The 13504-nt window shown below is 45.2% G+C and overlaps 1 long non-coding RNA gene across 5 annotated transcripts; it reads left to right on the top strand.

Annotated features, from left to right (window-relative positions):
• The first annotated feature begins 4230 nt into the window (after positions 1-4230).
• On the top strand, positions 4231-9869 carry LOC123045735 (uncharacterized). Of its 5 annotated transcripts, none has more exons than XR_006421569.1 (6): positions 4231-4784; positions 4965-5085; positions 6225-6514; positions 7160-8192; positions 8886-8981; positions 9436-9869. It is a non-coding gene; the product is annotated as an uncharacterized lncRNA (long non-coding RNA). The 5 variants fall into 5 exon arrangements; XR_006421567.1 differs by having other exon boundaries at positions 8815-8981; XR_006421570.1 differs by having other exon boundaries at positions 6275-6514; positions 8815-9869.
• Positions 9870-13504: the final 3635 nt, after the last annotated feature.

Raw genomic sequence — 13504 nt, 5'->3', positions numbered from 1 at the left:
TGTACCGTCTCTTACGTTTCTCAGCAAATGGGCCAGCTGTCCTATAGGGACGCTACTCCGGTAGCAGAATTGGACGCCTGTGGTTGATTGGGCCGAACTGCGGTTGATTGGGCCATAGTATACCGAGACGAATCTCTGATCTCTCCTCGCGACTCATCAGCTGGCCTGGGGGCGGCGCTCCCCTCCCGATCCCCAACCTCTCATCTCTCTCCATCGAGGTCGCCGCCGCCTCCCACGCCCACCCCTCCGATCCCAGTCTAGGGTGAAACATAGGTGCACCTCAGGTGGGTATCGTGCGAGAGAAAGGCGAATAAGGCGAGGCACTCCTGGCGGCGCGGGGAGGGAGTTGAAGCCGGAGTCGCCGATGGCGAGGGCCGCCGTGAGGAAGGGAAGGTTGGGGCGGTGGGTCAATGGTAAACTCACGCGATGTGCAGCTCCTTGCACCCTGTCCTCCTCATCACTGCACTCCCGTAGGCATGACTGATGGCAACCTCCCGGCTCACCTCCACTTGCTACACAGCGTATAACCGCACCTAATCCCTGCCCTCTTAGGCCATCAGCATCCAGAGCCGTTCATTCTCATGATCTAGCAATTTTTGACCGTCAGATTGCCATTAGTGTACCGTCTCTTACGTTTCTCAGCAAATGGGCCAGCTGTCCTATAGGGACGCTACTCCGGTAGCAGAATTGGACGCCTGTGGTTGATTGGGCCGAACTGCGGTTGATTGGGCCATAGTATACCGAGACGAATCTCTGATCTCTCCTTGCGACTCATCAGCTGGCCTGGTGGCGGCGCTCCCCTCCCGATCCCCAACCTCTCATCTATCTCCATCGAGGTCGCCGCCGCCTCCCACGCCCACCCCTCCGATCCCAGTCTAGGGTGAAACATAGGTGCACCTCAGGTGGGTATCGTGCGAGAGAAAGGCGAATAAGGCGAGGCACTCCTGGCGGCGCGGGGAGGGAGTTGAAGCCGGAGTCGCCGATGGCGAGGGCCGCGTGAGCAAGGGGAGGTTGGGGCGGTGGGTCAGTGGTAAACGCACGCGATGTGCAGCTCCTTGCACCCTGTCCTCCTCATCACTGCACTCCCGTAGGCATGACTGATGGCAACCTCCCGGCTCACCTCCACTTGCTACACAGCTGACTCATATTCGCTTTGTTCAGGACATGAATTAGACATGGAAACTTCAACTATAACCTTCATTTCCTTGTGTCTGAGATGGCAGTTTGACCTTTGGGGATCTGGGCTATGGTCGTTTGATGAAATTCCAACCATGGTGATGTGCAAATATCATGTCAGTTCTTGTCAGGTAATTTCTTCCTCGTGAAAATTATGACAATGTTAATACTCACTTATCGGACTAAACTTTGCCTCTTTAATAATAGAAGAATAAATGGCATCCATCTTGGTCTAAGTGACTCTAAAGAAGACATGATAGGAAATGGAACTGGTGGGGATGCTTGAATTGATGGACCGAAGGTCACTTTTGCAGTTGATTTGATGCAATTGAAAGCATGGATCTTTATATGCTCATCACACTGTCAGTAGTTGGCCATAAATTAGTGGTTTCAATTCATCCATCTAGCTGATGGTTATGTGCTTGGTCTCTCTGAATTTATCATGATCAAACTTCAATGTGCGTACTTGAACTACCTTTTGCCTTAGTGGACTTGTAGTGTGCGGATGAATGCAACTTGTTATGTTGCAGGCCTCCACCATGATGGTCAGGTCCGCCACCAAGAGCACACTCGACAAGCTATGGGCCAAGAGGATGAGGAAGCAGGATCCGGAGGGGTACCATAACAGGTTCAAGGATCTGGTCGCCAAGGGCAGCTGCTTGCCTAATAGATGCAAGGCTAGAATCCCCCCGAGCGACGGTAGCAATGATGGGGGGATGAATGACCATGTTCGGATCGCTGATGATAATCGGGATGATGAGTTTGACGAATCACCAAGTAGACTTGATCCTCTCATGTTTGATGATGTGAACAGCATAACCCTTCGGAGGTACAAGCTGGTGAAATGGTTCATGTAACCCTTTTTTGAGGACCACGTATCTGGTTGCTTTGTGCGGCTTGGGATTGGCAAGATAAAATCAGGCACCCCCAAGTACATGATGTGCATAGTTAGAAACATGGATGCCAGTGACCCAAATCGGCAAGCTGGAGAGTTACAAAACATGCAAGTATCTCAATGTTCTATGGGATAATGAAGCTAATGCTGCTCGATGGCAGATGACTCGGGTCTCTAACTCTCCAGCCCTTGAAGAACAGTTCAAGAGTGGCTTCAAGAGGCTAAAAAGAATGGTGTATGCATACCAACCCGGCAAGAAGTGCAGGAGAAGAAAGAAGCCATTATAAAGACCTGCAACCTTTTGTATTCAGTGTCTACTGTAAAGCATATGCTGCGAGAGAAGATATCAATTGTGAGACGTCCTATGAATGTTGCTGCTGAGAAGGATATGTTGAGGGATCAGTTGGATATGGCCCTGGTCCAGAGAGTTTCCATTTTAATGCTAAATACTGACTGTGAGTCATCTATCTTCCAGTTTTATTACCTTAGCCTTTGCCGCTATAGAAGCTTTCTTTGTCCTCTACAGATTATTATTTTTGCGTAACCAGTGAAAATACTTAAGATACTTAAGTGATATTATTGGCGAAATAAGGCGAGTCCTCTTTAGCTTGGAGTTATTCAATTTCTAGATGTTATGATGCTTTCTTGTTCCTGGTATTTGTAAGCAAGGATTTGGGAGTGATTTCACCTACGCATGACCGTAGTTGCTATATTCCACGCTCCAGGGGAGCCAATTTTTCTGTGGCAATTGCTATGTAGTGTCAAAAAACGTCTTACATTATGGACGGAAGGAGTAGATCTGAATTAGTTTAACTCGGTCATATCAAAAGAATCCACAATATTGACAAATTTTTACATGCTATGCCTTGTTCAATATTTTTTAAATTAGATCAATATCTTTTAGTACCCTTTCCCCGTCTTGAGGAAGCAGTACATAAACTGGTGCCAAGATAGCCGAGCAAGTATTCCATAGGTTCATGACGTTGCACCTAACAAGTTAAAATACCAAGATTTGCGTTGATTCTGTTTTAGTAGATATTCTTTTATGAGATTCATGCTTATTTTTAGATCATGCGTAGCTTCGATCCAAAATCATAATAAGTTCTGGAAAGAAGGTGTGTAATCAGCTATCCCAAAACCTATCTTGGTCATAAGAAAGAGGGTGTTAAAAAGAACAGTTGTGATATTGTTCAACAGCTGCTGGGAAATTCCACATGCATGGGATAGTAAACTGAATCTTTGCATAAGAAATAGATTTTATCATGCTTGCTTCCGATACTATGAGATGGAGTGGAGAATTTTCGTGTTAATGCTGCATGTCCAGAATTCTCTCTTTACCTTACTACTACTACATTAACTTTCAGGTAAAATGAAATTAGACAAAATTATATACAATATTACTACTGCTTTCATTTTCAGGTAAATGAAATTACACAAAATTATATATGATACTACTATTGCTTTAGCTTTTAGATAAAATGCTCCACATAATTGCATCAAACCCTAACATTCAATATTACAAAAAGACGAGCACAACAACGCGCGCCATCGATGATCTAGTGTTTCTTTAACATACAGTACACACGACGCTCATACATACACACATCCAGAAAAACGAGACCGCTGCGAACCAACCTATGGTTGGATGGTTAGAGGGACTGTGCTATCCCAGCCCATCAGGATTCAAATCCTGGTGCTCGCATTTATTCCTGAATTTATTTCAAGATTTCCAGGGATGCACATTCAGTGGGAGGAGACGTTCCCGTCGACGACGAGGCACCTACAGTGACGTCGTAAATCTCAAGATGATATGCCGGCTCAGTCTTTCGGAGGTGCTCATAAGGATAGGGTGTGTGTATGCGTTCACAGAGATGAGTGCATGCGCGTGTATATGAGCGCTTGTGTCTATACTGATGTTCAAAAAAAAAGAGACCGCTTGAAACCTGAGCGTTCTCAGTGATTTGGGATTCCTGGCCGTCGCGTTTCCGGCCGTCCGATCCGCCTCCCGAGCGCCCTCGACCGTCGGATAAAAACCGAGCGCTCTAGCTCACTCCCGACCTGCCACCGCGCGTAATTCAAGTGCCCCCGAGGGCATTTTCGTCATTTCACATGGTTGGAAAAATATCCAATTCGACAGGGTGAGCACGGGGTCGTCGCTCCTCCCCCACTCGCGTCGCGCCCTCTCCTCTTCCTCCTGCCTCGCCTCTCTCCCTCCCTCCAAACCCTAGACCCGCCCGCGCCTCCCTGCCCCGCCACCGTCCAGCTCCAGCCCCACGCCGCCGTCATCTCCTTCACCCAGACGGCCGCCGCCGCACCGCACGCCCGTGAGCAGGGGCGAGAAGGAGAACCACCGCCCACCCCAGGAGCGCGAGGAGGACGAGCCCGACGTCGAGATCGCACGCATCGAGCCCGAGATCCTGCGCCTCTCCTCCAGTTTCCTCCACCTCCGCGTCTTCCGGGCCACGACGTGCAGCCGTCTGGGACGGGGCCGCGGGCCAGGGGGGGGGGGAGGCCTCGCCCCCCTCGATCTGGACAGGGTCGCGGCCTGCCTACAACCACCGTCAGCCCGCCGCCGCGGCGCGCCTTGCCGGCCGACGCCTCCGCTGCCCCGCCGCCGGTACAGGTGCCCAGCAGCGCCTCCCTCCCTGGAGCAGCCGCTCCCGCGTAGCAACGCCGCCGCCCGAAGTTGCGCCGGCGACCCGTCCAGAGGCAGGTAGCGACCACTCCTCCCTCCTTCCTCCCTTCCTTTATCTTTCCTCACCCTCTCCCTCCTCCCTCTTGCATCCTTTGTTTGTTCAAGTTTTTTTCCTGATTACTTGCTGTAGACTTGATATTGCGAGAATATAATGATGATTATTTCTTGATGAGTCTTGCTGCATGATTTCCATTGAAGTCGCAGATGATTGATCAACAGACCTACCTATGAAGGTAGAGTGGAAGAACTGGAAATAAAGATGCAGGGAAAGGGCAATGATGCTGCAACATCACTTGTTTCATGGCATAAAGAGATAGAGGTAACACTTTTAAATGCCCAACATCGGTAAAGGCCGTTAGGCATCCATGGAAAACCTTTCTCTGTATCTTTTGTTGGTTTTGAGAAAAGCAGACTATGCTTCAATTGGGTTTGTACAATAAAATGAGCATCGGTTGTAGACTTGTTTCTACCTCGCCGGGATATAAATAATACAGTAGACTTGTTTATGTTTCCAGTAACAAGGCTCTTACACAAAATGTACATGCAGGGGTGTGGTATTAATTTTTGAGAAATTGCAGAAGTTTTGCATCTCAATTCATCGATAGATAGAAAAATCTTTTACCTAGAGATTAAATGTGGATTGTGTGAAGGTGCATCTGCTTGAGTCAATGCACCACTGTACTTCTACCCTGCAAAGGCATGATGGATTTTGTGTAGAAGCGGCTGAGTTTGTATTTGCAGATGGATATTACATTTACTTTCTTCATCCCTTGTTTCAACTATGATCATTCTTTTAGGCACTTGAATCTGAGCTCTCAGAGACCAAAGTTCTTGCACAGCAGAAATCATTTGAGCTTTTACTCTTATAGCCAAGTTTCAAGATGCGCAGGCAACTATATGTGATGCAGACTCTACAGTCAAGGCACTGGTGGAAGCGAGTCAAAATGCAAAACTCCAAGTAGAGAAGTTAGCTTACACTAGTCTGACCTTATATGCTGCTGCATCTGTTATTTATGAACACCTTCTTTACGCTTGGCCATGATGGGAAGAGTCTTAAGACATCTAAAAGGGTCAGATTGATGACTGTTCTTTTCCTTTGACCCTCCTACAAGAACTGATGTGCTGGAATGTTGGAAGTGTTAACTCCACGGGTCTCAAATCTGAAAATATTTACGGGGGCCTTTGTTGCCACGATCATTACTGTGTAGAACTTTCTTGCTCTAGAGTGGCATCCAAATCATGAATAAGAAATTGGACAAACGGGTTGTATACTATTTGTTTCATGAGTAGTCAGAAAGTTCATGCCGGATGCTGGTGTGCGTGAACATTTTTGTGTCCTCGATCGAAAGTGTCTTGCAGTTAGTTACTTCTATTGTTTGTTGGCGGTTGTTTTACTTGAAGTGCCTCTGTTAAGTAGAGGCTCAGTGATTGTGAACTGACAATGGAAGTGTTTTTCAGGTATCTATGCACTGACACATCTTTCTTGCTCCCCTGCTCCGACCCTGCAGAGGGTGCGTCAATGGCCGGAGCAGAGGAGAAGACCCTGGCAGAGCGCGCCATCTCCATTGTCGCGACCCACCCTCCTGTCCACATCTCCCCGCCCCTTCTCCTCTAGCAGGAGGAGCACGAGCTGAGGCTGTCCGCCTCTAATTCTGCAGTGCGCCCGACGACGGCCTCCACAGCAGCAGCAGCAGCAAGCCTTTGACTAGCTCGCGGCACCAGAAGTGGGCGACAAAGGCCATTGCCTGGTGCGTCCCTCTCCCTCCTCTCTCTGTCTGTGTGTGTGTGACAAAGGCCATTGCCTGGTGCGTCCCTCTGTTACTTTGTACATGTGATCCTTTTAGCAGCCCATAGGATGTCTGAGGAGATGCTCATAAGATGATAGAATGCAGTTGTTGTATATTCTTTATCTATTGTAGATGAATTCAAGAAGCTATTATCACCGTTTGCGATCTCATAATTTTTCATGATCAGTCAATAGCTAATCGTATTTATTTCTTCATTTCTTCTTTTGGGTCGGCGGGCAAGCTAATTAGGCTATTTTCCCTTTTATCTATTTAATGCAGAGAAATTACCAGACGTACGAGTATATTAAGATGTGGTGAAAATGTGCAAGTTTGGTTCTACTGTACCTTTTGGTTTAGATTACCAATGTGGTTGCTTAATGTTTATACTATAACAGATCTTACTAGGTACATGCTAACAACAATCCTCTTGGTTTAAATTTGACATTTTCCATAAGTTGATTATGATTTTTATGCATGTAAGTGTAAGTTAACCACACTTGGTAGGATGGCTCTATATTTCTTCTCAGGTGGGGAATGCAGCGATCGGGGGGTCATCTCCCTCCTAAATAGTTGTTTCTGATAAACAACGATGCCTTTCTTACACAGGTTGTTTGATGCGTTTGTGCTCATTGGCGGGACGGTGCAAGGCGCAACTCCGATGTGGTTCCTCGCCGGTTGGATGGCGTTCAGGCGCAACCCCGACGCGCATTGAGTATTGCCTCGGCTACAACCTCCCTCGGTGAACTCCATCTTCCTCCTGCTCCTCTGCTTTGGCTACTGTATCCAGAAACATGAGACGGATCGAAACCTGAGCGTTCTCAGCGATTAGAGCATTCTGGCTGTCCGATCGTTTCCTTGATGCTGTTTTGGCCGTTGGATCTCAGGCTCGGTCGCTGTGGGCCGTCGGATATTTACCCGATCGTCTCCAACCGTTGGATATTTTTCCCTATGAGCGGTGTCATACCCGGCCGTTCCACCGCGCGTTATTTTGGTGCCCCCAGGGTATTCTCGTCATTTCGCTTTGTCTATGGCGGTGGTGTTCGTGCTAGGGCGATGATGATTAACTGTGGCTGAAATAAGTGTGCCTTTGAGCAATCGAGGCACCTGTGGGTATCAAGTTGGATCCTCCCTGTTGTCTCTAGAATCCTTTTTGATCCTGTGATACCTATTGATCTGTCCTTGGATGGTCATTCTTGTTGATTGATAACCAGGGCAGCTCCATTGTATAAACAGATTGATCTGGTGATAAGAGATGATGGGGATAGGTTATATGATCGAGGAAAGGCGAATCTGAGCCCACTATGCAATGAACATCAAACCCCTTTTATTTGTATTTAAAGGTGTTTCTTACTTATGCTCCAGTGTTTATAGCCGTCTTATGTAAAGATTTATTCTCTCTTATAACTTTATTGCATATAAGTTGTTCTTGATCTTTTATTGTTTGTTGTTGATCCTTGATTTAGTCTGGTTAGGATTTCTTCTCTGTCTTATGTAAAGATTTCTTCTCTCTCATACCAATTTTTTTTGCATGAGGTTTCTGGATAATTTGCAGTTCGGTCGGTGCCGTGGCGGAGGGTTGTCTTATGGTTTGACCGGAGAGGGAGCACACCGGAGAAGTGATCTCGTCCCCATTGGTCAGGTACCCTTCGTCTCGCTCTCGTTCGACCTCTACAAGAAAGTTATATAGGTAGAGTAAGCTAATGTGTTTTCCGGGTGCTGTATAGGATACTACGGTTAAAGATTGTTCTCATTTATATTGATGTTGCTGATTATCAAATCAATGGATGTTATCTAGAGTGCTTCTCCTTCAAATTTGATGTACTATGTCTTCCAGCTTATACTATATATGATTTCTTTCCATGGTTTTAACTAATTATGGATATGTATCTAATTATGTGATTTTGGCATCAACGAATTACTCACCTACTCCCTCCGTCCGAAAATACTTGTCATAAAAATAAATAAAAGGGGATGTATCTAGATGTATTTTAGTTCTAGATACATCCCTTTTTGTCCATTTTGATGACAAGTATTTTCGGACGGAGGGAGTAGCATTTATTCTGCTATATGGAAACAATCGGTGCCTATTTCTTTTTGATCTAAACTCAGACATAATTCTGCTATATGTAAACAATCATTGGTTCTTTATTTTCTATCTAAACTGAGAAATAACTCTAATCAGTTGTTTTTATTTACTGTTTAAGTATCATTCTTACCTAAAACTTGTGCCAAAACTGTTTTTTCTTTCATATGTGCCATAGATTATCCAACCCCCTCTGCTTCGTACAATTTTGTCGACTTATCTGGCATTTTCTCGGCCGAGTGGAACCAGCACATCTACCTACGAATCTCCAGGCTATGGTACCAGCGGGGTGGCTTCGATGATGGCCCTATCAAGAGTATACATATGGTCATGACCGACCAAAAGGTGAGTGGTTTTTTTTTTCTGTTTTCCTTTTAACAAAGCATACACTGTTTACACGAGGGGTGGCTAGCTCTTCTATACATTGTTGTCTCCTTAGGAGATCCAAGAGCTTCTCTTGGTTGTGTATAATCTAAATAGGCTAAATTGTAGCTTTTTAATGCTGATGACTGTATCTTTTGACATTGCTCTCTAGGGTTATATGCTTCTTGCTGGGTTGTTTTATTTGTTCTGAAGGCATCATCATGTGTGATTGTAGTTACATTGCCTCCTTCACACTTACATCCACCATCAATCAGTTAGACACTCCCTTTTTTCCAAATAAAATCAAGTGAATGTTGTACTCCCAAACCAATTAGCGCGTTTCGGTTTGATAAATACCGTGCATTGATCCCTGCACTTTTGACAAATTTATATTCTCATGACATCTCCGGTTTACTCCCGTTTTTTTGTGTGCAAGGATCGTCACATTATGGTGCCATTGTTAAAGCCTGTTGTTTCCTTGGACCTGCATTGTTGCAGGTGATTCTCCTCTACCATTCTCTGTTTTCTATGTTGGCATTCATGTGGTTTCGGAATGAATTGTTTGTTGCCACAACTTGCCATATTTTTATCCCCTGGTTTAAGTGTAAAAGTTCAGGTTTAAGTGGTTTCTACCTCCTTGTAATCTGCCGCTTCGTTGACTCGGCTGTCCATGCCCATTGTTTGTGACAATGATCATTAACAACCACTATCAATGTATGTATGCTTTGTAGGCGCTCCATTTTTAGAGGAACTACATCTTTACAGTCATTTTCGCTTTAAGACAATGGTCATTACCTACTGCTATGTACGACGCATAGGTTATTGCACTATTAATTTATCTTTTAATAAAAGATGGTCTACTCTAATCTCTACCTCGATTATGTCATGTTGGGAGGCCATTCCAAAGGATTGTTGTGGCAGAATCGACTGGTCTCAAACAAAGTTCATCGTTGTATTTTCATGAGATATGAGACGTGAATCTCTTCTAATGATGGTTGTTGAACTGTTGAGCTCTATGTTTGTTTTACCTGATATAATGTTCACTTTGCTTATTAGAACTATATAGGTTTCTTGCAACCCTACTATTTGTAATGAACTTGATGCGGATATGTTGTCTTGGGCAACCATTGTGCTTTGCTTTGGCAACAAATTAAAAATTTCTTCTTCGCCATGCACATGCAAACCAATTAGTTCACTGCCTATACCTCAACTGCTTTTGGTATATCTTCGTGGTCTGTTATCGACACTAAACTTACTAAAACTAAACAACTACTCCTATTTCCTTTTGATGTACCAAATGTTTTATTATGTTGAATTATACTTGTTGGGCCACGTGCTGGGTGGGCACCGCGCACGCCTTGCTCTTGGTCTATGTAGCCAAGGCCTTTTCTGTTCACTACTTAAAAATATTGGAGTACTATGTAGCCATTTCATTGCAGTTTTTTTCCACTTGTGCTGACAGCCAGAAGTCACTGATCGCTGAGAGCGTCCAGGGGTATTCTCCAGTAAATTTTATGTTGGAAATTCTGTGCAGCTAGCTAGCATCACTAATCTTGTGTGTCTTATTGAGAGGATCGAGAAGAGGTGTCTAGAGGGGGGTGATTAGACACTAGGTGATAAAAGTAGCAGTTTTTAGTTTCTCTAAGTTTAAGTGGAGTTTAGTCACAAGTTTAACAAACACAATACATATCAAGCAAGCATGCAAAGAGTATATGAGCACCGGAAAGTAAAGCATGCAACTTGCAAAAATGTAAAGGGAAGGGTTTGGAGTGTTCAAACGCAATTTGGAGACACGATGATTTTTGAGTCGTGGTTCCGATAGATGGTGCTATCGTACATCCACGTTGATGGAGACTTCAACCCATGAAGGGTAACGGCTGCGCGAGTCCATGGAGGGCTCAACCCAAGAAGGGTCCACGAAGAAGCAACCTTGTCTATCCCACCATGGCCGTCGCCCACGAAGGACTTGCCTCACTAGCGGTAGGTCTTCACGAAGTAGGCGATCTCCTTGCCCTTACAAACTCCTTGGTTCAACTCCACAATCTTGTTGGAGGCTCCCAAGTGACACCTAACCAATCTAGGAGACACCACTTTCCAAGAAGTAACAAATGGTGTGTTGATGATGAACTCCTTGCTCTTGTGCTTCAAATGATAGTCTCCCCAACACTCAACTCTCTCTCTCACAGAATTTGGATTTGGTCGAAAAAAGATTTTAGTGGAAAGCAACTTGGGGAAGGCTAGAGATCAAGATTCATATGGTAGGAATGGAATATCTTGGTCTCAACACATGAGTAGGTGGTTCTCTCTCAGAAATGGTAAGTTGGAAGTGTAGGTTTGTTCTGATGGCTCTCTCCACGAATGAAGAGGGATGAAGGGGTATTTATAGCCTCCACACAAAATCTAACCGTTACACACAATTTACCGATCTCGGTGGGACCGAATCAATAAACTCGGTTAGGCCGATTCAGTAAACAATGTGATCGTTAGGGCTTTCGGTGGGACCGACATGCAACTCGGTAGGACCGATATGATTAGGGTTAGGGCATAACGTAATCTCGGTGAGACCGATTACACAAACTCGGTGAGACCGATTTTGGTAATAAGCTAACCAGAGAGTTGGTCAGGTAAACTCGGTGGGACCGATTCGCTAATCTCGGTGAGACCGAAACTTCACGAAAAGGAAACAGAGAGTTTACATTGTAATCTCGGTAGGACCGACTACACAAAATCGGTGAGACCGATTTCGATAATGGACATTGAAAGCACAAGTGCTCCCGAGGTGGTTTTGGTAATTAATGACAACATATCTCTTGTTGGACTAGCACTTTTATCTAGTATATTTCAGACAAGTTCAACAGTGGAGTGGCATGGACTAAAGGATGTGGAACTCCTTCAAGATGCTAAGGACAAAGGATTGGCTCAAGCTTCAAGATCAAGACTCTGCATTTTATATTTCAGTGATCCAAGATCACATTGAGTCTATAGGAAAAGCCAATACTATCAAGAAGGGATGAGGTGTTGCTTAATGAGTTTCTTGCTCCACAATGCTTAGTGATATGCTCCAAAGCCCTCAACTACTTTCCCACATCCACACATATGTCCTAAACCAAAAGTCCAACTCGGCCCCACCGATTCTTTCTATCCGGCGCCACCGAGTTCAGATGTCATAGCCACTGCCACAAACCCTAGGCAAATCGGTCTCACCGATAGGGATCTCGGTCTCACCGAGATGGGATTGTAATCTCTCTGTGTATGTTCATTATCAAAATCGGTCTCACCGAGTTTGAGAAATCGGTACTACCGAGATTACAATGCAAACTCTCTGGTTAACTTATTACCCAAATCGGTCTCACCAAGTTTGAGTAATCGGTCCCATCGAGTTTGCCTGACCAACTCTCTGGTTAGCCAATTACCAAAATCGGTCTCACCGAGTTTGTGTAATCGGTCTCACTGAGATTACATTATGCCCTAACCCTAACCATATCGGTTCTACCGAGTTGCATTTCGGTCCCACCGAAAATCCTAACGGTCACATTGTTTACTGAATCGATCCGACCGAGTTTGTTGATTCGGTCCCATCGAGATTGGTAAATTGTGTGTAACTGTTAGATTTTGTGTGGAGGCTATATATACCCCTCCACCTCCTCTTCATTCGTGAAGAGAGCCATCAGAACAAACCTACACTTCCAACTTACCATTTCTGAGAGAGAACTACCTACTCATGTGTTGAGGCCAATATATTCCATTCCTACCATATGAATCTTGATCTCTAGCCTTCCCCAAGTTGCTTTCCACTCAAATCTTCTTTCCACCAGATCCAAATCCTGTGATAGAGAGTTGAGTGTTGGGGAGACTATCATTTGAAGCACAAGAGCGAGGAGTTCATCATCAACACACCATTTGTTACTTCTTGGAGAGTGGTGTCTCCTAGATTGGCTAGGTGTCACTTGGGAGCCTCTGACAAGATTGTGGAGTTTAACCAAGGAGTTTGTAAGGGGAAGGAGATCGCCTACTTCGTGAAGATCTACCACTAGTGAGGCAAGTCCTTCGTGGGCGACGGCCATGGTGGGATAGACAAGGTTGCTTCTTCGTGGACCCTTCGTGGGTGGAGCCCTCCGTGGACTCACGCAACCCTTACCCTTCGTGGGTTGAAGTTTCCATCAACGTGGATGTATGATAGCACCACCTATCGGAACCACGGCTCAAAAATCACCGTGTCTCCAAATTGCATTTGAAATCTCCAAACCCTTCCCTTTACATTCTTGCAAGTTGCATGCTTTACTTTCCGCTGCTCATATACTCTCTGCATGCTTGCTTGAATTGTGTGAAGATTGCTTGACTTGTGCTAAGATAGCTAAAATCTGCCAAAGTCTAAAATTGGGAAAAGGCATAGTTCTTAATTGGTCAAGTAGTCTAATCACCCCCCTCTAGACTTACTTACTTCTTCTCAAGGTCCTACAAGTGGTATCAGAGCTTTGGTCTCCATTGCTTTGGTTTAATCACCA

The sequence above is a fragment of the Triticum aestivum genome, chromosome 2B, assembly GCF_018294505.1.
Source record: "Triticum aestivum cultivar Chinese Spring chromosome 2B, IWGSC CS RefSeq v2.1, whole genome shotgun sequence".
Taxonomy (NCBI): Eukaryota; Viridiplantae; Streptophyta; class Magnoliopsida; order Poales; family Poaceae; genus Triticum; species Triticum aestivum.
Note: the sequence above shows the minus strand (reverse complement) of the source record. Positions and strands in the feature narration are given on the sequence as shown.